This window comes from Manacus candei, unplaced genomic scaffold, assembly GCF_025592945.1.
Source record: "Manacus candei isolate 608988 ecotype Guabito, Panama unplaced genomic scaffold, ASM2559294v1 h1tg000052l, whole genome shotgun sequence".
NCBI lineage: Eukaryota > Metazoa > Chordata > Aves > Passeriformes > Pipridae > Manacus > Manacus candei.
Genome location: NW_026138100.1, coordinates 3,203,529 through 3,230,188, shown reverse-complemented (window position 1 = coordinate 3,230,188; position 26,660 = coordinate 3,203,529). Strand labels below are relative to the sequence as shown.

Sequence of the window (26,660 nt, the reverse complement as noted above, 5' to 3'; positions counted from 1 at the left end):
GCTGTCCTGGGAAAATGCAAGTTGCTGTAGTGGTGGGGTGGGAAGGAACAAGAAGTTGTCTATCCATCTCTTTGCTGGCCAAGTAATTGTCAGTGCAGAAAACTCATTCCTGTCAGAGCAAAGTGCAAGCTTTCCTTGGGATTTTCCAGGGGAGAGTACACTGCTGGGTGAATATTCTCAGTTTTGAAAGGTCAGATTTCTTAAAGATACTTCAAGTATCAAGAAAATACCCTTTTTCACATGCTCATGTCATTCGGTTTTGGGCCACCAACCTTATTGTTGCTCGTCCACCAGTGGACATGCCTGTAACAAGGCAAGGTGATGTCTCCCAAAGGAGTTGCTTGAAACAAAATCTCAGACTCATCCTGCTGAGAAACAGCTCTTTGGGCAACTTGACAAATCTTGAAAAAACTGCTTCTTCTCATTTTATTTTACAGCCCTCCTTGCTTTCTTTTACGATGCTCATAAAAATCTTGAGAGGCCCAGGAGAAATCATAGTATCATTTGGAAGAAGTCAACAAAATTACTCATTGTAGTATCCAATTCTCAACCTCCAACGTTGCAAACTTTTTACTGCCTAGAAATGGGAAAAGATTTTGAGAGCAGGAGCTGTGCATGTCTTCTGTTAAATGTTCCTAATTTGCACTGTTATTCTGAAAATTTAAGCTTTGGTGTATGGAAAGAACTGACACAGAAAAGGGTCTGCACTACTGAGGTTTTTGTGGTTATCAAGGCATCATGGTTCCCCATCATTGATCCAGGCATGTTCCATATCCCTAAAAAGGAATTTGTTATTCTAAAACGTATTGAAATATTTAATGCTGACACAACTAGAGACACTAACTTACATTAAGTCAGAGACCACTGTGAAGAGGAAGGCTTAGTTACGATAAAAGTTGTCCCTGGACTGGCAAGATGTCTACCTCACCTGTTTCCCAAATTCCTGCTTGATGTCAAATGAAGCACTTGGTAATTTAGTGTGACACATGGGACCGTCAGTTCTGGTGTCAGGAGCAGATGCTCATCGTGTTCAGCCAGCTCCCTGAGAGGGTGAGGAAGGCACCCCTCAAACTGACCAGAGAGCTGAGTCCAAGAAGTCAGCTCTGACTCATAATCAGTACCCATCCATATTTGTTTCAAAAGAGTATGAAGTTAGTTTTAATAATAAAAAAATACGCTGCTCAATTATATAAACACATAGATAGGAAAATAGTCTTATGGTAGAATTTAGTCCAAATTAAGTATTTACAGTTAGATTAGATTCTCCCCTAGTAAAGATGGTTTCAAAAGTATTAGACAGTTCCTTGTCAGGGGGCAGGTCGACTTAAGAAAATTTATGACCAGTTCCTGACAGTTCAATTTATGCTACTATTACAGAGCAGAGAGCATGTTTTTTTCCTAGTGCCTTCTGTGTAAGTGGATAGGATGGATGCTGTTTAGGTAGCCATTGATTGCACATTTGCTTTGTGTATCTAAGTTCTCAATAGTGACTATCTGAAAGCAATAATTAAACGTTACTTGAATATGATATGTAATGTAAAGCTCTCCTGCCTTCTTTTCTACCCTTTTATTTCATCCTTGACAGTCTTCAGGATCAAAACACATTTGACGAGGTTGAAGGGCAACACTGCCAAAAAGAGATAGCATAAAAATAATCCACTGGAATATATCTGTTAGAAACATAATCAGGCACTTGGTTAGAGCATGGTGCTAATAACGCCAAGGTAGTAGGTTTGATCCCTGTACAGGCAATTCACTTAAGAGTTGGATTTGGTGATCCTTATGGGTTCCTTCCAACTCAGAATATTCTGTGATAATCTCTGTGAAGCTGTGAGAGTGCTCATTTAGTCACTCAGCAGTGCTCTAGCTGTTATAATAATAAATGCTTTTGATTTTTGATTAACACTTCAAAAAGGGGATTGAACTGCTTCCTCCCTTGATTTACCACTTCTTTTTATGGATAATATGAAATTTAAGAATCTAGATACTGATCCAGCAAAGCACATAAAATATGACTAGTCTGATTAGAACAACTGGATGTGCTTACATTTAAAACACGCGTGAGTATCATTGCAATAGTGCCTAAAGGAAAAGGAGCAAATAAGGCAAATATAAAGAAACAGAAAATAATGTAACAACACTTATGTAAACTTTATCATTTACTTCCTTAGTTGTAAGCATGATTGATAAAGCAGTGACAAGTTTTAAAGTCTGATATGTTAAAACACACCACTGGTTTGTCCTTTTGCTTAGTTCATGTTTCTAGTTTTCTGAATTCCTAACATTATGGTTCAGTGTAGAATGAGCTTGTGATGAGATTGTTTTGTTTTTCTAATGGAAACATTTTTTTCTATCCTAGAATGTGAAATGTTATTCAGATATTTTTAAAAACCTTACATTTCTTGAAACTGAGTTGATTTTTCAAAGTTTCATATTAAAAGTTAGGAAAATGTTATATGGAATCTACCCTCCTAGCAGCAAGCTCTTACTTGATGGAGTTACCTTTGGTGACTTTCAAAATATTTCACATGAAGGAGTTTAATCCTCTGAAATACTCTCTCCAGTATCTTTCACAAATCATTTAATTGAGATTATTCTTCCTCCTGTCTGCTTTCAATGGCACTTATATTTTTGATAGAAGCAGAAGGTAGCTTTTCATTAGCACTGTGCATCTTTGGCTTTTAATTAGGTTTTCATGAAGCAAGTTTCCCAGGCTGCAACATTTTAGCTGAGACAGATTTTTAGTTTTATTTCTATATATTAAATAATATTTCAGTACCTACAAATGAGTGTCCTTAAGCCTGGATATGAGTAAATACCTTATCACCAAGATCCTTGAAGTTTTAATTGCAGTCTTCCAGGTATCTGACTGCTTTTAGTCCAGTATGATATTTAGCTTGATTCTTTTAAACAGACTAAAATTTACAGCAGTTTTAAGTGCCTGTTGGACAATCAGGATACAGATGTAAATAGCTATGCATCCTTATTTTGTCTCTGTATCTGCTTTTATTTTATATGAACATTGAAACTGTATTATTGAATTACTGCACTGTTTAAACATAAGAAGGCTCAAACAAAGACATGTTTTGTATGGAAGTTGCTATACAAAATAAAACTGTCTTGTAGTTGCATCCAAAAATCAGTGTCATCACGTTAAAAAAAGTCTGCTCTACCTTAGTAGATTGTTTTTGCTTTGCAGGAAATGAAAGTGCCAGTTTGTTCTTGAAAAATCTTCTTTTCAGCACAGGAAACAAATGCTTCTAACTTTATTGGATCTTTTTAGCTTATCATTGTATAACTGTGGAAAGTAATCAATTACAAGACACAGCAATCTGGCCTTTGGTACTAAAAGTAAAATAATAATTTCAGTCTCAGAGGTTTCCCATGTCCATAATTCCCTTCCTTTGAGGATCTGTTCACCCTGAGCATGATACAGTGCACAGTATAAAAGCACAAGTTTTCAAAGACACAAATACTGTTCCACAGTAGGTGGGTGTAAATCCCAACAGAATTGCACCTAGGAAGTAAAGCAGATTTTGAATCAAAATGTTCAGTAGTTCCTGGTAGTTGTGCTGAAATCAGCCTACCTAGGATTAGATTAACTCCGAATAAGCATTCTGTGGGTACCTGTAAATATGCACTTCCATAGTCTTTCATGTTGGATTCTCTTGTCTCTTCCAAACAAAGTGTGATGTCTATTATGTTCAAGCATTCATTTATTCTAGAACTGCCCAGCTCCTGCCCACCATCACCTTATTTCTCAAGGCACTTAAGCCAGGACTTAACTTTGTGTCCAAAGATTTTTGGACTTGATGTAGATGAAGTACAATACTAAAAAAGGCTGTATTCTTTTTGAATCATGGTCATTTACAAAGATGTGCTGTTTTATCCTTCAAGACCTTGTGCAAGGATATTTGTAAAATAAAACAGTAAAGTCACAAAATACAGAAATTTATGGTGATGGTTATTGTACCCGCTGATTTTCTGTAAATTTGTTTTTCCTTCTGCTTCTTTTCCAAAGATCAGAGAAAAATACAATATTAGCTTCCATAAACCTTGATCCCTCATTGCAACTTTATTTTTCTCCTTATTGTATCTAATCACCTGAGCATTTTGACTAACATGCCCATTTCCATGCTATGCATTCCTCATTTCAGATGAGAAGTGTCCCCGCTTTATTTCTTGTTGGAGAGCATCTGGGGCTCTCATTTAAACACACCAATTATACGATTTCAGAAAAGTCGGGGGAATCAGGAATTCCTATCTGTGTTGACACCCTGTCTTATATAAATCACTAATTCGTAGAGATATGATCCATTATATGAATTATAGTTTAATGCAAGTTGGATTGAGTGCTCTGAAGTTAAGATCTCATGTGGCTTACTGTAGGCTTTCAGTGTGATACTGGGCAAACTGCTTTATGTCTTGGAGTCTCGATTTTCCATTTATGATAAAGGACAGAATTTCCTTTTTTTTTTTCCAATTCTTGCTTTTATCCATTTTGAGTGTGATCTGTTAGCTGAGGAACTTTTGTGCGTGTATGTGTTAGGTTTCATAACAGAAGTGCTAGGAACAGACTTGGGCTTTACTGCCCCTACTGGTAATGGGAAATTTTGTGATGCCTTCTCATTTAACAACCTGTATGCTTTCAGGGGGATTTTGTCTAAATTGTTTAAGAAAGACAAGGACACTTTCATGTAATTTAGGAAGTTACAGAAAACTCTTCTGTCTTTGGAGACTTATTATTATTCTCTGTATCCTCAGTCCCTTGTTAGCATAGTTTCTTCAGTGTTTATGCCACCATAAATATCTGCAATAATTGTTCAACTTGCAGCAATCTAAAGATGACATGATGCTTAGCAGAAAGAGGAATATTTACTACATTCATAGCACTTACCTGGTGCTGGCATTCGGTGGTGACAGTAAAGTAGATCCCCAATAGGGCAATCTTACAAAATGAAAGAAAGCAAGCATTTTCTGAGAAATTGATGACATCCCACTTAGTTACATCATTTTATAGAGAAGTCACCTTTAGTCTTATTCTACTTAAGGAGTCATCATTACCCACGCAAATGCTGTCTGCAGAGACTCTGGAGTGACTGTGAAATCAAAGGAGAAAATAATTCTTTTGAGTGTTTTCTTTCTTGGTCCTTTCTGTAATTACAGGTGCACCCTCCAGACACAGTTAAGGGTGAAAACAGCTGTTAATTTTAAATTACTTTCAAAGGGTATTAGGCGATCAAAGTAATAGAGAGTAATCAGGATGTTGCATTACAAACATTTCTGTATAAGTATTGTACTGTTTCTTTTACATTTTTTTTCCTTGCAGGGACCATTAAAAAAATCAAACCTGAATTTATGTGAAGTGTACAGTCTCATTAGTTGTCTACAATTATAAGTAAAAGTTAATGTAATATGCAGTAATTTTGACATCATACCAGGAAAATTGTGTAAATCATCATTACAAATGTTTGAAGTATGATCTTTTTTTTTATTCTAACCTGAGGAAGTTTTTCAGAAAGCTATTAGGCTTAACAGGAAGGTAGAAAGAACAACTGAGTTATTGACAGGATCTGTTTAATCCCATTTATCAATGGTTTTGATTTTACCAGGGCGAGAGCTATACTATGGTCTGCATTGTCATGCAAGAAGAAAGTTCCAACAGTACATTATCTGGTCTTTACAAGTGATGAAGCATAAGAACAGACCTTTGACTATGTTTCCCTTGCTCTCCATTTTTTTTTTTAATGGAGAGTAGTTTGTTTTTATAGATAATTTTTTTTAAGGTTAAAATACTGACAAGAGAAGTGGAAATGTTTCGCTCTACACTCTGTGCATGCTGTTTGGAAAATGAGTTTGCTCCACTGGAAGGCTTCAAATGGAGGCAGGGCACCTTATTCCAGGGTTGCTCTAGTCAAGCACAGGGTGTGTGACTGTAGTACAGGGGAAAACCTATGGAGGGGCCTGGAAGCACTGTGCAAGACACATGCACACATACCCCAACAGCACCTGCTGGCCATGCAGTCTCTCCCTCTGTGAATCAATGAGCCCACTTGCCAGTTTACATAATGATTTTTTTTTAATTCCAGTTAACGTCAGTTCAATTCTATGCTTCTTAACAGAAAAAAAATTAGTAAGAGACCTGTTGCAAATCCACCAGTGTACACGGCGAAGCCACTCTGAGGGTCTGCACACTCAGGCTTGCCCTTCTGTGAGGGATTGGACCTTTCACAGTCTCTTTCCCTATCTTTACTCCTGAGACTCTTCTAAATGCAGCAAAACTTTCACTCAGTGTTCCCGCGAGGAAGGCTGCCCTCCCCTTTCCGTGTCATACTGAGGTTTCTGATATGATTTTCTCAACAACTGGGAACAACAGCCCCACCGGTGGCTAGAATGGGTGGCCCCTGCAGCACACTGGCCTTGCACAGCCAGGGAGCTTACTCTTGCTGGCAGAGATTTGGCACTGGTGGTTGCCAGCTGTGCCCCCATAGTGGCAGTCTCCATGGTGCAAGCTGTTGGCATGTCACCCCTTTTCCTCTATATGCCGATTGCCTTCTCTAGATACAGCCTTCATGACCAGCCTGGTCCCTGCCAGGTATCGCTACAGCCTTGGCCCTGCCTATTGCTTTTATAGCCTGTTCAACTCATTCTAAGTCATTTACTAACTCATTCCTCCAGTGGCCTCTCAGCATTGTGTACTTAAATACTCCGTATCAGTCCCTACACACCACTGAAAAGAGCTGTTGGCAGCAAAAGTGGAGTAAAGGTACGACTGAGCCATGAGCATGTTAGACAAGTAAATGCAGTGATTACTGAGTGGGTGCTCTCTGCTACTTCCAGCCAATTGAATTAGTCAACTAAATGGATTTGGGAGATTCATCCCTTGTCCTGCAGGCTCTGTCCTTCCTGGCAAGGATCTAGAGACAAATGACAGTCGTTCGTATCATAGTATTCAGTCTCTTTGATGGAAGGCTCTGGTCTGTGCTGTGTTTCTGTGGCCAAGCATGAGGCTGGACAGGATCTCACACAGGATCACCTGGGCTGTTCACCTGCTTTCAGGGAGGATCAAGCATACCTCTCCTCATCTTGACAGGTGTTTGTCTCAACTGCTCTCATTGCTTCTTGGGACAGCATTACATGTGATACCTGTAGATAGCCTGCTACCTGACTGATTGTCCTTGTGTTAGAAAGCTTTTCTCCAGAACTGCATACTATGTCTTGTCTTCTGCATGATAAACATGGAGAACAATTAGTCATCATCCCCTTCTCAGAACAAACTTTTACATATTTTAAATATGTTATCATGTCTTCTCTTAGTCTTCACTTTTTCTAGACTAAACAATCCATTTCTTTCAACCTTCTCTTCTTCTACATCTGTTACCAATTTTTTGTGGCTTTTGCTTGGACTCCCTCCAATAGTCTTCTTCCTTCGACAGCCCAGGAGGCAGAGTTGTACTGCAGTCAGGGCCTTGCCGCTGCCGGTAGGGGAAAATAATTACTTGATTTGCTTACAGTATTGCTCTGACTGTATAGCAGGCTGCCTTTTTCTGCAACTGGATATCATCCTGACTGATGATGTGCTTATAGACTACTGTAACTCCCCTGCAGATCTTTCTATGGTAATTTACTCTTCTCTTTGTGGATCTAATGCATTCATTTCAGAACATTTATCCAAGTTACTGCAATTATGGTGAATTCTAATCCAAACTTGTAAGCTGCTTGCAACCTCACACAGTTTTATATCACATCAGATTTTACAAATCTCTTCCATCACCATAGTACAAGATTGTCAGATACAGAAGGCATCAGAATTAAAACTAGTTTGTTTTGAGAAACCTAATGAAAGGTCTTTGTCTGATTGATAGCAAACAGAAGTTATGTTGTAGGATGTAGTCAGATTTGTCTCTGCCTGTCACTGTGCCAGCGTACAACAACCCGAAATTACTGACATTTTGGCCACCAAAGGCAATGCTCAGATGCTAAATAAGTCTCTTCAGAGCTACAGGTGACAGCAGCAGTATTGTCTCAGGCAGAGGTTAGTTTGAACTAGCAAGGTTGTTCAGTGCTGAATTTCTTTTTCAAACATGTTTGCAGGGTTTTTTTCTTGTATTTCACTATCTTTCTTTTCCCTGTATGTTTGCATGGTGAATTCTTTGCAGTTCTCCCAGCAGGTGTACTTAACAATACCTTTTAAATTACTCCTCTGGGGCTCTAAGGTAATTAAATATCTCCTGGTATACATACTGTTCGCTTTCTCTGCACTGGGTTAATTTGCTGCTGTGCTTTAGTGCTGACCTTCTGTAAACTTGTCCTCTCATTTAAACTCTTTCCCCCCTTGGACTGCCTTTGCCTGGGGGTGTCCTTGGTTAGTCTCTGGAGCTGGCTGCAGCTTCATTCTCTGTGCTTGCCTAGCACTGGTCTGCTCTTCATTTCCTAGGAATCATGAAATCTCTCATTCTCTAATCACTTTGGTTTGATTTCCTTTTCATCAGTAAATTCTTAATAGTTCTTCTACAAAACTAAAGTTAAAACTAGAACACCCTCATATATCTTTTATCACTTTATGGCCTGCCAAATTACTTCTTCAGCAAATACTTAAGTATCTTTTCCTCCAGGAGAAATAAAAGAGATGTGTGATACCAAACTTCATCCATATTCTAATTTTAGAAGCCTTTTGAATTTTTGTATGCTTTCATGGAGGAGTTCTTTCATCTGGGAAGCCAAACAGAAGACTGTTTCAAAGGTTGTCTTCACTCCTTGAAGTAGCCAAGGGCATATTCTTATGACCTACTAATCTAATCCTTTCTGCAAAGCAATTGCAACTAAAAAACACAGTTTGCTCTGACCTCAGAAGCCGAATATTGTTTTAAAACAAACTCCAGCGTTTAAAAATACCTCTGGAAGACAATTCCTGAAGAAACTACAAAGGGTTCCTTGTCTCATCAGTATAATGGCAACCGCAAAGAGATGACATATAACCAGCTGTTATATCATATAAATATGATGTACTGTATCTTGCCTTACCCTCGTGACAGGTTGTCAACATGCAGCATAATAAATATAATCTTCTCTGAGCAGCAAACAAAACATAGCTAAGACTGACAGAGACTTCTACAACCTATATAAATATAAAAAAAAGAGGTGAACAGTGTAAATCCTCTATTGATACAACACCCAATGAGAGCATTGGTCTCAGAGTGCTTGATCTGTCTCTTATGGGGCAGCTTACAACCCTACATCTGCAACCCTTTTTTCCTTTAGGAAAGGATGTATGTGGTTCAGCTATTTGAGCATGTTTCTTGTTTTCTTTGTTTGAAAAATATTCCGTAATAGTTAATTCAGACCTTTGTAAATGGATGACAAATAGGCACGTTTTGTTAAAACAGAACTTTCGTTATAGCCATTTCTTACCCTGCTATCAGAGCTATTTCAGTAGCTCTGTGGGTAACAACAGCATTTTTCTTTCTTTGGAGGCTCCAAGTATTACAATTATTTTAGGGGAATGGTTTTGGATTCAGTTTGTATTCGTACGGATAGGTTATATATCATGGGTATTATGTAATGCCTGTAATTTAACACTCCACAACGAAAACAAAGCATTTATTATATTCTGAGACATTTCCAGGGAGCGAATAACTATGATTAACTGAATAGGCCATTAGCTACCACTCTTACTGCTCAAATGCAGCTGAAATAGCATTTATTTAGTGGCAAAAATATTTGGCAGCACTGCACTTGCAAAAAAAACCCCAAAACTTTACATTTTTGGAAAGTCCTCTACATTCTTAGGAATCTCCAAAGAAGTTGTATTTAAAGCCACCAGACTCAATTTTCCTAGGTTGTAACTGTACAAGAAATATAATAAGTATATAATTTAGGCTAATATATTTAAACAATCTTATACTGACATATGTAGGAATTCAATAATTAAAGTAACTGTGGGCATGAAGTTTTCTTTGGATTGATTAAACCTTCTCACTCCATTATCTCCATTTTATTGCACCTTTTTACTTCTGGTCAGATGTGTTTGTTCTCTATACTACATATGTTTTTCCAAGTATTTATATCACTGAAGAAATATGTTCTACAACTAGAGAAAAAAGTTTCCTTGTTCATTTTATAATAGTAGAATTACTAATGATTAGCAAGACTTTTGTTAGTGATCTGAGCCAAAGAGCACAACCTAACAGGTACTAAATTACTTACCATATTTTACTTATGTTTGGGTTTTTTTAATGCTATCTTGGCATTGAAAAGGATTGCTCTTTTTAGTACATCTTAAACACCTTCTATTGCAATTCCTGCTGTTACTTACTAAAAGCTTTGCTTATAGTAAAAGAATTTTCCTTTGTGCTGAATTTTTGTTCAAAACAAGAAACAGAATATGTGTTCAAGGTAACTTGAAGGGCTTTCAAGGGTCTTCAGTTTATTTTTTAATTTAATATTCTTGACAGTTGAATCTGATTAAAAACCAAACACCCTCTAAAGTTTCTTTATCTTCCTCTCTCAAATAACTTGTTAATATATTTTCATGCTTTCTATAATATCAGATCTCTTCAGAAATACTGGTGGTAGTTACAGTAAGAAGATATTATAGTAATTAGCAAGAATATTTCTGATTTAAATCCCTTGGTGAACAGGAATTATATGAATTTGGCTATGTTGCTCTCTGGAGATCCTCAGCATCCAGAGCAGGCTGCATTCCTCGGCTGACTGAAGCTGATGGATAACTTTTTGTAGATTGTGTGGTCTGTGATGGAGCTGAGGAGCAAAGACTGTAACTCTAGTGATTGTCTTTTTTTAGAAAAAAAAAATGTCTATTCACAACTGAAGTTGAATTTTACTTTAATTTTCCCATTTCTTAAAAAAAAATAGTGTCTACTGACAGTAGTGTGCTTGAAAAAGCTAAGAATTTTGAAGGACCTAATATTGACTGCCTGATAACTATGAAACTTCACAATATTTTAGAAGTAGGCATGTGCAAAAGAGATAATTTTAAGAGCAGTGGTATCCAGAGAATGCAACCACTACTGTTAGAAACAGATCAGAGTCTTTGTCAGAGTTAACGGAGAAGAGTATCGGTGATGGAGATGTTTGTTGACATGAAGAGTACCTGGTTGTGTATTTCAGAAAAGAAAGGTGGGATCAGTAGCTGGTAAAATAATAAATTCTATTTTTGCCAATTATAATCATTTATACAGAGCTATTTCAATTGATTTTTGTTAACAAGGACATTAAAGATTTATTTTTTTTTTAGGAGCTAGATTTAAGCCTGCCAAAATGTCTAAAATGTAATATGAGGGAGTGTAGAAACAAAATGTATTTAACAGTTCATCCAATTAAACCTCCAGGACTGATTTAATAGTAAATCATTGGGAGACCATAGCTGGCATAATAGCAGCCAGTAGCCTTCAACAGGTGCAAGAGCTTTGAGTATTCTCTGGAGCTCTGTTGTCCCATAATGATTATCTGATGCAATTTTTACATGTTGTGGCATTTGATTGAATAACTGAAATGGATGAGTGGTTACAGCAATGTAGATTCAGTCAATGCTTTTAGAATTTGCAGAGGAACAGCTGACTAGAAAATGGAGGTAATGATCTGAAACAAAATGACCTACAGAAAGATTATCTTCTGCTTATTTAGTGCTGGACTGATCTGCCATCAATACGGAGACATTTATGGAATAATAAGAGCATGGAAGTAAGAGGCATTCTGTTTACATAACTTATAAATTTTAAGTAAAGGTGCCAAAATATTTTTAATGCCAGGCACAACAAGACAGAATCACCACTGGAATTATTGGCTTTCTGATCAATAGCAGCTCAGGTCACAGAGATACCACAAGTAAGATCATAACTTGCACCTAAAATAAAATTATTTAAGGAAATAATAAAGCTAAATATATGTAATTGCATTAAAATGTAGACTGATATTTTCAAGCGGTTTTTAGGACCTATAAGAGAAACTCCAGGTTGTACAGTTCACCTTTCATGGCTATTCATACACTTCTAATTCACTAGGGACATAATTCCTGCACTGCAGCTATTGGAAAGAGTATTTCCCCTGCAAAGAGGGAACTATGAAGGGCGTGTGGGAAGGAGGCTGATGGTCTTCACTGGATAGCTAAACCTAGAGAGAAGACTATTATTAGACAGCAGAGGGCATGTGGACGCAGCAAACACATTGATTCTGCAGATGGATAAAACCCTAGCAGGCAACTACAGATGGGTACCTTTCATCCAAAGGAGATGCTGCAAGACTGGGATAAAATTTGGTAGTACAAATATAAAGTCAGTCATTCAATGAAATAAACATAATTTCTGCAATTACTTTTTGGAGACAGCAAAATGAAGGAGAAAAATAAGTATTTTTATTAACTGAAATATCTCTGAGCCATCAGTGCAATACAACTGTGTGAAAAAAAAAGAAAAGGAAATGCTATCTTAGGACCTATCAAGCAAGGTAACTCCAGCAGAGGTAGTACAGTTATCAGTGTCTTTATCATAGAGTCATAGAATCATTTAGGTTGGAAAAAGACCTTTAACTTCGTCAACACCAACCATTAACCCAACACTGCCAAGTACACCACTAAATCGTATCCCTAAGCACCACATCACTCCTCTTTTAAATACCTCCAGGGATGGTGACTCTACCACTTCCCCTATGCAACCTGTTCCGGTGCTTGACAACCCTTTTGATGAAGAATATTTTTCCTAAGATCCAATCTAAAGCTTCCCTGGTGCAACTTGAGACCATTTCCTCTGGGAGAAGAGACTGACCCCACCTTGCTACAATGAGGTCCCCCCGACCCTCCTTTCCTACAGTCTAAACAACCTCAGCTCCCTTAACTGCTCCTGACAAGACTTGCACTCCAGACTCTTCACCGGCTCTGTTGCCTTTCTCTGGATACACTGCAGCACCTCAGTGTCCTTCTTGTAGTGAGAGGCCCAAAACTGAATGCAGCATTTGAGGTGCAGCCTCACCAGTGCCAAGTACAGGGGGACAATCACTGCCCTGGTCCTGCTGGCCACGCTATTCACGATACAGGCCAGGATGCCATTGGCCTTCTTGGCCACCTGGGCACATTGCTGGCTCACGTTCAAGGAGCTGTTGACCAACACCCCCAGGTCCTTTTCTGCCAGGCAGCTTTCCAGACACTCTTCCCCAAGCCTGTAGCGCTGCATGGGGTTGTTGTGACCCAAGTGCAGGACCTGGCACTTTGCCTTGTTGAAGCTCATACAATTGGCCTCACGCAGCCTGGATCCAGCCTGTCCAAATCCCTCTGCAGAGCCTTCCTACCCTCCAGCAGATCAACACTCCCACCCAAACTGGTGTCATCTGCAAACTGATGGAGGGAGTGCTCAATTCTGTCATCCAGATCATCAGTAAAGATATTAAACAAGACTGGTCCCAATATGATCCCTGGGGAACCCCACTCATGACCATCCACCAGCTGGATATAACTCCGTTCGCCACCACTCTCTGGGCTCAGCCATCCAGCCAGTTTTTTACCCAGCAAAGAGTGTACCTGTCCAAGCCATGAACAGCCAGTTTCTTCAGGAGAATGCTGTGGGAAATGATGTCAAAGGCTTTATTGAAGTCCAGGTAGATACTATGCACAGACTTTCCCTCATCCACTAAGTGGGTCACCTTGTCACAGAAGGAGATCAAGTCGGTCAAGCAGGACTTGCCTTTCACAAAACCCACTGACTGGGCGTGATCCCCTGGTTGTCCTGTACATGCCGTGTGATGGCACACAAAATGATCTGCTCTATGACCTGCCCTGGCACTAAGGTCAGGCTAACAGGCCTGTAGGTCCTCAGGTTATAAGCTGATCATGAATAAATGTAAGCTGTAAATTCTAGTCATTGGAGCAATGAACTACTGAAAGAGTAAGCAAAAAGATGTTAAAAATTAAACAGAAAATAAATTATAGGATAGAGCTTGGCCAGTTATTGCAAAGGAATAGAAGCCTGCACTCTGTGACCTTTCTGTCTCTTGTTCCTCTACTTTGTACCCCTCCTATTCCACATATTAAAGGGCTATGAACTGTTTTGTATGCTCCAGAGTTTGCTTTCAGGAACAGTTGCTCATAGGTATTTAGTGAGGTGAGACACAACACTAAAAACTGAAGAAGAGACTTCAGCTGTGAGAGAGAAGAAAAATCTAGGGTCGTTGGTTGTCTCAGGATTGCCACAAGCCATCGGTGTGATACAGCCCTGACAAATGCTCAGAGAGGTCTAAGAGCTTCAAGTCCATTTCAGAGTAGGGATGCTGATGTGAGTTTCAGCTGGCTTCCTCCATGTTACTGGAAGCACAACCATCAGTTACTGCTTTGAGACAGTACAGGGAGCTGCTATGTGCTGCTGGCAAACAATTTCTTAGCCAATTCTAGATGATATTCAGTGTTTGTGCAGTGACTTTTTATTTACTTTGTCCCAGTGTGACCAGTTACAGGAATGCATCGGCCCCACAACTGGGAGGCAGCGACAGCCAACCTACCTCTTGAGTGAGAGAGGTGCTGCTGCTGAGCACTCCCCCTCCTTCTGGCTAATGCCAGGGGAAAGCAGTATTTTGGGACAAATTACATTCACTGGGACCCTGGCAGCAAACAGCTCCCTAAATCAGTCAGATACCTGTAGGCTGACCCAGTTCCTGCAAGGCATGGAGGTCCTGATGAGTTTAAGGCCTGTTCTGCAGGACTGATGCAGCACAGGAGCAGTCACACTGTCAGCTCCCAGCTCTCCCACAGGATGTGTGGGCGTGATGGGGATGCTTCTGCTGTGAATACCAGCTCTCAGCACCACCCGACTCTGAGCCTGTCCTCACTGCTTCAGTGCATACCAGAAGGGTTTGCTTGAACTGCCCCTGCTGTGTTTATGGATATGCTTTTGCCTTGAAGCAAACCAGAAGCATTCCCACAGTCAAGCTCAGCTGAGGAGAGATTAAGGCTGCTCTTCATTAACACCTTGAAGTGTTGTTTGCAGTTCCCAGCTCACACTGTCTGCCATACCATAGCCACACCAATGAGCACTGTTTGGGCTGAATGTAGATGAAGTGTTCTAGCAAGTATGTCAAGATTTGGCTCATGGCCAAGTTTCAGTCATGTAACTGTGTAGACATACCCCCAAACAAATCTTTCTCTCCTTCACAGCAAGGCAGAGCAGGATAACTGCTTCAGCCTGCAAAGCTGGGAGGTAGCAGATTTGGATGTTTCTTGTTTTGCAAATGCCAAACATTCAAGAATTGTGCCTTCAAAAATTATGAGGCTGGCTTTAAAGTGTTGAAATCTTAAGATTAAGGCTCTAAAAATCCCTTTTGTTTTGCCTTCTGTTTTTCTCAGACTCTTCTGAGCTTATGAGCACCTAAAAATCACATTTTGCACCTTTTCTGTGTATCTATGAACATAGAAAAATTAACAGAAATACAGAAACTCATATTCTCACATGAGCTGCACTTTTCAGAAGAAGCTTTACAGGAAAACATCACATTGTGGAGCTCACGAGAAACTCTCCGGAGCTGACAACACTGGATTTGATAAAGCCAAGGACTGAATTTGGCCAAAATTTGCACAGCTGCAATAAGGTTATAGTTTGGATTACAGAATTTTTACTGAGAGAAGATACATATGGAGTAAAAAAAATAGGTGTATATATTATCTGAAAGAAGGAGAAGAAAGTAAAGAGGTCAGAGGGGCTACAGTTGTTGTCTTGTGCACTGCAGTACAAGCATTTTCAGTCACACACCAGGAAAACTGCTGCAAGGCTGTGAAATTCCCCCTCCAGCTCAGAACTCACCCACTCCCATAAAAAGTTATCTAGTCCCAGCCTGTATTTTGGAGGACTGGCAACTGTATTATTGCTTGGTACCCTGATCAGATCTTAACTACAGAATGTAGTGTGCCACTGGACTGTTCATTTCTAACTGATATCACATACACCACCATATTCAATTCAGAAAAGCTTTGGAAGTTAGTCAGATTTTTAAATCATGTCACATAGGATTTTTTTCTAATAATGTTAAATTGTTTTACATTATAATATACTCTACTTTTCAAAACTATTTCATGTGACTGTTAAACTGGCTGATTCTTGTTAATTTAAAAATATATTTTTAAATAAATCATCTAAAAGTTTAGAGACTTTGTTATCCATTGTAATTAAGTATAATTTGAATTTAGCACATTGTAACTTCACTTCAGCCTTATATCCCTGGTGTCTTTATGATACCAAGACACAAAGATTGAGGTATTGCATTTTCAGTAGTCCAGTCTACCCATAAACTTTCAATGAAATTTAAAGTCAGTTAAATTATGTAGGTTTTATGGTGCTTGCTAACATGAGGAAGTTTTGCACTTCTATTAATGTCTATTTCATAACCTTAGTCTTAATTACACTGAGTGTTGGTAATCTTCCCCTTGTCAGCCAACACACTAATGTTGCACTGTTTAAATACAGGCTTCTGTTTCTCCTTTTGGAAAAAAGGCGTGGGACTCATCTCACTTTACTCTTGCAATACATTTACACTGCCAGGCTGACTGTTTTGTCTCTATAGTATAGAACGAGTGCTGTATAGTGGAGGAGGGACACCCACACGCCTCTCTTGTGCTCCTGACACTTGTGGTAGGCACTTAGGCGAGCATGGGACAAATTCTGCTGCCATCACTGACTGGCTCCAGATAGTAGTGGTTGGGTACTGACGTTTTTCATGGTTTTGCTTGCCTGAACAGTAGGTGTGTAGTGCCATTAAAGATGTCCTGATGGTTCTCATGCTAGTGAGCCAGGAAACCTTTAGGCCATCTGAAAAGGCACTAGACCCTAACACAGATAACTGATTCTCCTCCTTGGGCACTCAACTCAGGTTATGTGACTGACCCTCCACCCCATTCCACATGGCTGAAGTGGCTTCCCTAGAAGTTGTCTGAGGCATAAAAAGAGATTTTGTGTGCATTGGAACTGTATCTGTGCGCAACTTCAGCCGCTGTGGTGGAAAAGCAGCAGTCATTCTGAAAAAAATGCACTGGATGTTTCTAAAACATGCAGCAGTATTATAAAACAGTTTTGGACAACTGCAGAATTATCTTTATTTTCAGCCTAGGTGATTTCAGGTCACTGTAATATCAATCCATCCACCTGGTTTCTTTTTCCTACAGGTAGGGTGCACCTCTGACGTCATGTGCCCACCTTTGCCCCATGTGTCTCAGGCTTTGGCTGCACCCAGCCTGGCCAACCCTTGAGCCTTTGCGACACATCCCACTGTGGTGGCAGGACCCACTCAGTGCTAACAGGCCAGCACCTGTCCTTTCACTCCATTTTCCTCACAGGGATGTAATCAGATCCATGTTTCTTGGTTGGGAAACTCACTCAGGTGACCTCATATAGAATATTCAGTGGCCTTTAAGGAACAAAGCAGTATCCTATCCATGTGTTAGAGCTCTTCAAAGCACATGCCACCCCTTCCTGTATCATAAAGATATCCACACAGAGACGGGACAGGTCAACCACCGAGTGGGACAGTGCAGTCCCCCTTGTGATCACTTCTTTCTCTGACTTTTGACTTTCAGGACTTTTGACTTCCTGTAACAAGCGAGTTTTTTGTGGGAGCCCCTCTCTGCCTTGGCAGTCCGACTGCGGGCTGCATGTCATGAGCAGTCCTGGGTCAGGCTGGCTCGCCCATCCTTCTTTACCCTATCTCTTTCTTTTCTGCTGGCAAAAGTCAAAAGTGTTTGTGTGTACTCTTTATGCTGCTCTCTGTAACCATGTATTTTTCAGAGCAAAGGCAGTTTCACTCTTCACTGGGAATCCAAGGGGATGTAATCCTAAATAGCAAATCAAACCAAATTTTGTATGAAGGTGTTGTTTGTGTTGTATTTCATCTTCTACTGGCCTCCATTCTTCCAGTCCAGAAGCAGGTGGGGACTCTGTCTCCATGTCAGGAAGCAAATTATTTCACTTTTGGGAGTAACACAGGTGGCACAAACAAAATATATCATAGAGTGAAAAGTAGAAAAGGCCTACCAAATAACCCAAATTAGGTAAGAAGAGTGATCTGTGCTTCCTGTATTTATGGAGTTGGCTTGTATTTCCATAAAGATTAATGTAAATGGTAATCTTTTCTTTGCAAGGCTCAATATGACCAATCCTGTTTGTGTTAACAGTCCTTGTTTAGTATGTTTCTGATCAAGAACTTATACAAGATAAATAGTAAACAGTAATTTTGCAGCTTGGAGTTTTGTGAAGCTGTGCAACTGATTTGTTTCAAAGGAGATACTGTAGTTGTATATGTTTGTTCCTTTCTCAGGGGAGCTTTTCATTGAACAAAACTCAATTTTAAGAGGCTATAGAAGACTTCCATTAAGTCTAAAGTGAACAATATTTCAGTAGAGGACATACTTCATAAAAGTAGCCATATAGATGTAAAATCCATTTTCAACAAGACTGTGTTATCACTTTAAATCTTTTCTCCATAATGCTTTCATTTTGAAAGTCTATACAATTCTTAATTTTAAAAGATATTTGTGAGTATTATCTGCTTGTTTTGAACAAGACTGTATGGCAAAATATTTCAGTTGTTATTATTCTTATATGTAGGGAAACCAGGCTAGAATAAATTATTATTATGTGAGTGCATAAATTATTTGAAAACCATATGCAGAGGGTAGTTCTCAATGATACACTATTAAGTGTGGTTCTTCAAGTGTTTTTCCTTGTTCTGGTACTATTCAGTATTCTCACTGACAGCTTGGATGAAAGGTTAGAATGTACACTTAATAAATTCATAGAGCAGAACAAGCACGTTGGAAGCGAAGAGATTGAAAATGATCTTGATAAAGTAGCAGAGCAGTCTAGGAAACAGTGGGTTTCCAGCAGTTAAATTAGGGCAAATGCAGAATTGTGCATAGAGCTCAACATAATCAGCTGCACATAAATATAGATGGGTAACAACTGGCTAAGCAGTTCTGCAGAAAAGATCGGATCTCAAGCTGAAGTGCTACTTCAAACAAGGTCAGGCTACTGGAAGGGGAGTAACAAAGCATCAAATGGGATTATTTCACTTTAGTCAGCACTGATGAGGCCTCAGTGGAAGAGCTTCACCCACTTGCAGGAACTGTAGCTCAGGTAGGATCCAAGAAGAAAGCAATCTGTGCTCAATGATCTAAAGCACATATACCTTCAAGGAAAGATTGAGGGGTTGTTCAGTCATGAGAGGATGAAAGGAAGATGTGGTAGCCACCTTCTTGTAGCAATGAGCGACTCTAAAGAGGAAGGGTTTTAGCTGCCATGTATGCTATCAGTAGAAGAAAGCAGTAATAGGTTAGATTTCAACGATGATGGTTTAGTATCAGCATCGGGAAAAAATGTAAGTGTCAAGGAAAAGTGGAACCCTGGAATAGGTTGTGTAGGGGGAATTAATGGAATTTTCAACCTTGCAGATATTTAAAAATAGATTAGACAAACATCAGCAGGTATGACATTGGTCAGGAATGGGTGAGTCAATCTCTCAAATCATCTGCTAACCCTACTCCTTAGTGATTTCTTTTTATATGATTATGATAAGGATAATAATTATACATACAAAAACTACTTTGGATGGCTCCACAAAATTCCAGGGTATGTAACAGAAAACTTAGCATTAATTCTGGAATTTATTACATGGCCTCTGTATTCACATTAGATTGAAGCAATGATACTTTTTCTAATTTTGCCCATGTCAGTACTGATTAAAATTGCTAGGGTCTGATGGCTTTATGAATGATCTTTGTGGAGTAAAGAGGAGAACACAGTCAGGTGCCTGTGGTAGGATATAAAGCATTCATAGTTGTAAGAAATTTTGGTCTTTATTCTACTTAGAGTCCATGGAAAAAAGATGTACACCATCTTGAGATTACCTAGGGAATGGGTGAATCACCCTCCCAGAGGTACCTTTGCCTCTTCTTCTACGTATTCTGCAGCAACTATGTATCGGAGGTGTAATCTTGGTCTTTCTTATTCTCAGTCTGAGATACCAAAAGCCTTGATTTTCTGAGAACGAAAATGCCTAGACTTCACAGAGCACTATGTGGGAAAATTATAATTGGCAGAAAATCGGAGTGCATAATGTAGTGTGGTCTGTTCTGAGCCTTGGTTCTGTGAAGCCCATTCAGTATGTCATTTATGAAGGATTTATAGGTGTTATAAATACGTAATGGACATGACTAATATGTATTAGAGATAGTTGTACACCAAATTTACATAAGCCACTTACTAATATGTTGGATTCTTATTTATTGTTTGTTAGTCCTCTAAATTGTTTACTCTGTATCTTATGTACAGTGTGTGTGAGAGACAATATAGCTCTTTAAGCCAGAAAATCTGCTATAAAAAATTACTCTTTACAGGGATAATATTTTAATGAAGATTTTAAAGTACTAAGCTACTGGACACTTATTTTTAAAATAATAGTATGTTTAATCCTGGATAATGTTTTGGGAACCATGCAGTAAAAGACCTTTCTCCCTTATAATCATTGTGTGGCTAACAGAGAAACTGTAAAATTTATCCCAAATCTTTTCTTAATGAAACATTTGCATGACTAAAAAAAAAAAAACAATAGAAAGGTCTCATTTATAGGGCTTTTTTTAAAATTGGAATTACGCTCCAGCAACGGTGATGACTAGTTATTGTTCCTTTTGTTAACAGGCAAGATGAAGGAAGTTCTGGCAGCTTACCATGTCCTGGGCTCTGCAGAGTTAAGTGAGAAGTGCACCCATGTTCTAGCATGCACCACATCGCTTCTTGGGTCTGGAGTGCCAGAAGGATCCCAGCGCTGCAGACTGAGACGGCTCTGAGCACCCTCAGTACCCCGTTTTTGACAGAACCCAGGGACGGCAGTATTACATACCAATATTACCTGTCTGAGGCAGGTTTAATTTTATAAATTAAAACCATAAACTCTATGAGTTTCTAGAGCATATTTGTGCTGTTGAGGATGATCTGCTCAGATGAACAGTTTTGCATCCATCGGAGAGACAGGTTCTTCTGCTGGACCAGAAGATGACTGTGGACTGTATATTGTAACTAATACCATTTATAGCATCTCCTAGTGCAAAAAACTGAAGAACAGGTTGCAAGAAAATCCTGTAGGGAATAAGACATGCTTTGTTTTGATCTAAAAATTTTTAAAAAAGTTTTGTTTTTTAAAGATAACCACTTTTACATAACACTATGTGTGCAGTCTATGTGCAGCTCTTCACTGTGGCTATCTATATCCCAGAGATGATGAATTCCTTATAAGGCACCTCAACTTTTTAAAATTTGTGATGAATCCTTAAATTATGAGAGTATAATGAAAAACTAGAAGGGAAAAATTCCAGGGCTTTTATCTGACTAGGTGTCTCCAATTACTTCCTGTTATTGTCATAAAAGGAGAAGGAAAGGGCAGGAAGTAGAAATAAAATATAAAAAACCCACATTGTGTTCCTTTTTTTGGCATATGCACCTGTCTAAATGTGTGCTTGATCTAATAGCCAAGGGGAGATAAACAGCTAAAAGTTAGCTGAACCATCACCTGAAAGGTCTGTGTTTTCGGGCAGTATTTGCTGATTTTGTCTCTTGAATAGCTATAGAAAAGAAGGAATATGTATATGTCCCATCATATGTGAAAAGGACATACTTGCCATTCCTTTATTTATTTCTGCTCTCACACAAATTAAAGTGTCAGTTATTTGGAATGCTGTCGTCTGTGGTCTCTTTACATTTGTTTAGTGAGATCTTTTCAGCAAGATCATTCCCATTACAGTGTAACTGCATGGTGACCACAGCTTTGGGCCTGTATAATAAAGATCTAAATTCAAAATTTTTTTTTCTCATCATTTTCTCTACTCTTATGTTGTAGCTACAAGTCTTTAGTTGGAATCCTGCTCATTGCTGAACGCTGGTTAGAAGCTTTGGTGAAAAATGTTAGAGAGGAAGGTATTTATATGGTTGGACCTTGTTCTCCTTTGTATCATTAACTACAACAGGTTAAAGGGCAGAGGGACACAAAATGTTAGCAAATCAATAGTGATGCTTAAATTCAATTTGCACATGAGGTCCCAGGGCAATAAGGAGATCAGGCTCTTTGCATCCCAGATTTAAGGCTGTACTCAAGTATTTGACATCTGGTCATTAGTAATCCTGGAAAGGTATTGAAGGAAGAAGCTGCAGAAAAATTGAGTCTAAACTGGTTTTGATTTGCTATGTGTGATATATATATATATGTGTGTGTGTGTGTGTGTTTGTGTGCGCTGAACACAAACTGTGCTGTATATCAGAGTTCAAAAGCCAGTTAGACTCTTTTTCCTTCTTCCTTCTTATTTTCTTTATCAAAGACAAAATTTTAAACTATAAAAATGTTCTTCATGTAGCAATTAAGTTTGTGTGAGCAAAAACTGCACATTGCATTTCAAAAAAGAATGGGGTCCTGACAAGATTATCCTAGCCATGCTGTGTTATAGGCAGGGGTTTATCCCAGTGTGGTTAGCTCATAGCAAGCAGCTGAACTCATATCAACAAAACATCCCTGACCTTTAAAACCTTTTAGTTGGGTGCCACTGCTGCACAGGGATGACAGAGCGCTCACTGCTGTGAAGTCCATACCAGTACATTTAAATACAAATGGAGTCAGACAACAGGGTATCATTTCAGTTCCCTGGTCAATTTAAGCTAAAATAAGGCTGTGCTCCTGCTCACAAGGGGAAGGCCTATCTTCCCCTTCTGCCCTGCTCACACCTTCCCACCGCCTCCCTCAAGATGCTGCATACCTAAGAGGCTTCTTGGTCTGATTGAAAATGATCACCTGTAGTAGTTTAGGTCTTGTACCATCTCTGACACCAGGGAGAGAGTGAGAATGAACACCTTTTTATCAGCAGTTTAATTTTAGGTTGGTTTACACTGATAGAGAGACCATGTGCCTTCAACTGTCAATTAACTAATTTTATTACCTAAACTTTCTATTTCAACACATTGCTTTCTTATGTCTAAGAGGTGTTCCTTGATTCAGTAACATTGCAAAGAAAATAAAGCACGGGAAATTAACTAAATCCATAGAAAATAATACTAATACCATCTTTATAATTAACTGTGCAGTGGCAGTATTTGAGGTACAAGAAAAATACAATGCCATGAAAGGAATGCATTCTTGCCATTCAAATTACTCTGAATATCAAAACTTTTTCAGAAAAATAGAATTGAAAGCTGTGTGTTGGAGCAGTACCAGGCCTGCAGTACTGTAAGCCTGCTGTGCTACAGACCTTTAGCTATTAGTGGGGTTTATGCTCAGTATGTGGCCAGCTGGGCCCACCAGAACTGTACATGCTTGAGCTTGACCATGGCACTGTTTGAATTTGAATGACCTAAGGAATTGCCCCAAGAGCAGGGCTTTATTCTGGAGAAACAGCTTTTTGTCTATGCTGTACCAGAGGCTGCTGGAAGTTTGACCGTCCTGTTGGGTGAACTTTTCTGTGTGACTGCTGCCCATCTGTTGAAGGAGTGATTAAAAAACAAAATACAACAAAACCAGCAAACCTCTTGGCACTTCAGTAAGGGCAAAGGTTGGAGCTTTTTGTTCTCTGGATGAATCCCCCTTTGAGATGCCTCTCCATGCTTTCCCTTGGCATCTGGACAAGCCTGTCTTTGTGAAGGGACATGAATATGGAGAGACCTGCAGTGCACCCATCTCTTTTGTCAGCTTCAAAGGAAAGTTTCAAAAGTCATTAATTTCTGGCAACTTAAAACATCTGAATGGGGGCAGTGCTGGCTTTACAAACGGTATTAGCTGACTCGGATGACTTGGAGCAATTCAGTATTTGCACAATTAGAACAAATACTTAATGTGGACTGTGTGGCTTAGCAGGCAAGAGTGTTGGTTTTGCTGACTGAATGTAATATGTGAATATGTACTTCACATTCAAATAAGATGGTCTTGAATAATTTCCTTAGCAGACAATAATCCATTCCAAGAATAAGAACATCTGTTTGGGGCCCAGACCTGATATAAATAGTAGGTTTAGAGACAGGTCTTTTGTCCAGCGTTGTTTGGATACTAGACATCTAAGAAACAGTTGACTCTTCGGGTCACAGCTGATTTTGGTGTCATAAGGATTTTGGTGTCAAAGTATGAGCGTGTCTCTGCTACAGCAAACCACACCAAATCTTACCTGTAACTGCAATTCTGTTCCTGCTGCCGGTCTTCATTGCTGTAATAGCACAGGCTTTTACAAATATCAGCTTGCTGTAAATTGCTTACCCTTACATTCTCTTGGTTTTGAACTATGTGTGTGTGTACGTGTTGCTGTTGATTCATCCTACATAAACATAGGAAACTTAACAGTAGTCATTTATTTGTTGGTTATTGCTCAAAAAGCCCAAGCTTTTTAGAATCCAGACCATATTTCATAAGCAATTATGTTACTTTTTAAATTCTTTGTTGCAACCTAGAAATCTAGGTTTAGCTTGGATATTAGGAGAAAGTTCTTTACTATGAGGGTGGTGAGGCACTGGAACAGATTGCCCAGAGAAGCTGTGGATGCCCCATCCCTGGAAGTGTTCAAGGCCGGGTTGGATGGAGGTCTGAGCAGACTGGTCTCATGAAAGGTGTCCCTGCCCGTGGCAGGGAGTTTGGAACTCTATGATCTTTAAGGTCCCTTCCAACCCAGGCTATTCTATGATTCTGTGAAATCTTGTCAAATATTAAGTAAGGAAGTGTAAGATAAACATATGCAGGTATTCTTCCCAAGAATACCAAGGCAGTGGAAGGATTAAAAAAAAGGTTTATTTCAGATACAAGACCACTTCTTTACAATGTTGCACGCATCAGGCCTCCAGGAGCAAAAGGCAATTCTCTGCCTCCTCCAAGGCTTTTTGTATCTTCCCTCTCTCCTCCCCCACCCTCTCTGGCCCAAGGAGGCTTTGTACATGTCTACCAACATGTTATCTCTCTGCATACCAGAGAGAAAGGCTGAGAACTTCTCTTGCTATGCGGGCCAGGAGGGGCAGAAAGCATTGAAACTGCCTTTGAGAAAGAGTTACCATTTAGGCAGAAAGCCTTCCTAGTGAAAACCGAGTTCTAACTTTCTGTTACAAATTCTTCTGGAAACTTATCTATTCCTACAGGAAGTCTCATAGAAGTTCCCAGGCAGCATACCATTTATTCTAATGTGTAAGCAGACAAGCAAAGTCACCAGCAAGCTAAGTAACTTCACTGATATTTCAGTGAAGTTGCTGCACTGCAATCAACAATCAACAAAACTAATGATCATATAAGGAAGACAACCTCTTAAGAAGTTATCACCATGATTTTTCTCACTCCCTGTTGTGTTTGACTTCTGTGCAGAGAGCTCCTCTGTCAGCAGCTTCACTTCACCTCAGCTTCTCTGAGAGTTCTGTACCTGTCCCCTCTACATCTTGCAAGAAGCAATTATGTTGTATTACTCTATATGATAACCTTCACTGCCTTCCAGGAGTCACTGGTAAAGGGTCAGATGTTATCACTGTTTTCTTAAACTGCGTGTCAGAGATGGAAGTTCTACTTTTCACCAAGGCTCCCTATTGCCAGCATAGAGCGTTAAAAAATTTTCTACCTTTGTTTTACTACTACTAGGAATAAGCAGAAAAATGTTTGATTAACTTTAAAAGAAAAAAACAGTGTGAAAAAAGTTGCCACCTTCCAGCTCACAGGGAAACAGATGGATTCAGTATTAACTAAAGCAGCTGAATGAAATGTTCCTGAATGTAGGAGGCAGTGGTTGCAGAGGGCAACAGCACAGGCTGTGCCCTGCCTGACCTTACTGCAGGGACCTGTTGCCAGAGCTGCTGTGAGGCAGAAAGCACTGCCCAGCCATGGCTCCACAAGGCACATTTCATGGCAGACGAGCTTCAGCAGGAGAGAGCGCTTTTCCTAGCTCATTGTTACTCCTGGGGACAGCACAGCCATCATAGTGATAGCAGGCACTGACTGGGAACTGAACTGAAGCTGTCTGTAGTGGCAATATGGAGCATTTTTAAAGCAATAGTTATTATTCCAGATTCCCAAGGCATGTGGTGGATTCACTGCCAGTGGGAATACTTACGTCAAACTTTGTAGCCATTCAAAGGGTGGTGATGCCCTGGTGCAGGCAGAAACATTGTGCTTGACATGGGAACTGTTGCTGACATGTTCTGTAGAGGATCAGAAGGACCTCAGCTGCTGATCAGAAGGACCTCGAGCTCTCTGTTATCTAATCCCAGACTCCTTTTACAGACACCACCCTCATTTTACTCCAATATTCACTTTGCTTTCATACTAGAGTTCATGCTCTGTCTCCATGGGGAGCTGGCAGTGCGGGGCTCTAACACTCAGTGGGTGTCAGAAAAATAGCAATTTCAGATGTACCTTGTAATAGCCAAACAATGATGTTTTCTTTAAAATCACAACTAGGTTAGTTCAGACTGAAAAAAGTAAAGCCCCTGACTCTGACTTAGGCACAAAGCATCCCAATAAATCCATTTGAAACTGGAAAATTAGCAACTAGGTATTCAAAACTGTATTACTTATTGCTTTCAGTAAAATTCTGGAAGCTAGCCAGAACCAAAAGAGTGTTTACTTTTTTGTGTACGAGAGGTTTTGTTTTGAAAAAACAGACAAAATTATATGTGATATCC

The 26,660-nt window shown here is 39.4% G+C and overlaps 1 protein-coding gene across 1 annotated transcript in view; it reads left to right on the top strand.

Moving 5' to 3' along the window:
- The window catches only part of SCAF8 (SR-related CTD associated factor 8), a 91,998-nt gene extending 70,172 nt beyond the window's left edge, over positions 1-21,826 (top strand). The window contains exon 21 of the mRNA XM_051801677.1: positions 20,682-21,826. The gene's annotated coding sequence lies outside the window, so the exon portion shown is untranslated. The remainder of the gene's footprint in view (positions 1-20,681) is intronic.
- Positions 21,827-26,660: the final 4,834 nt, after the last annotated feature.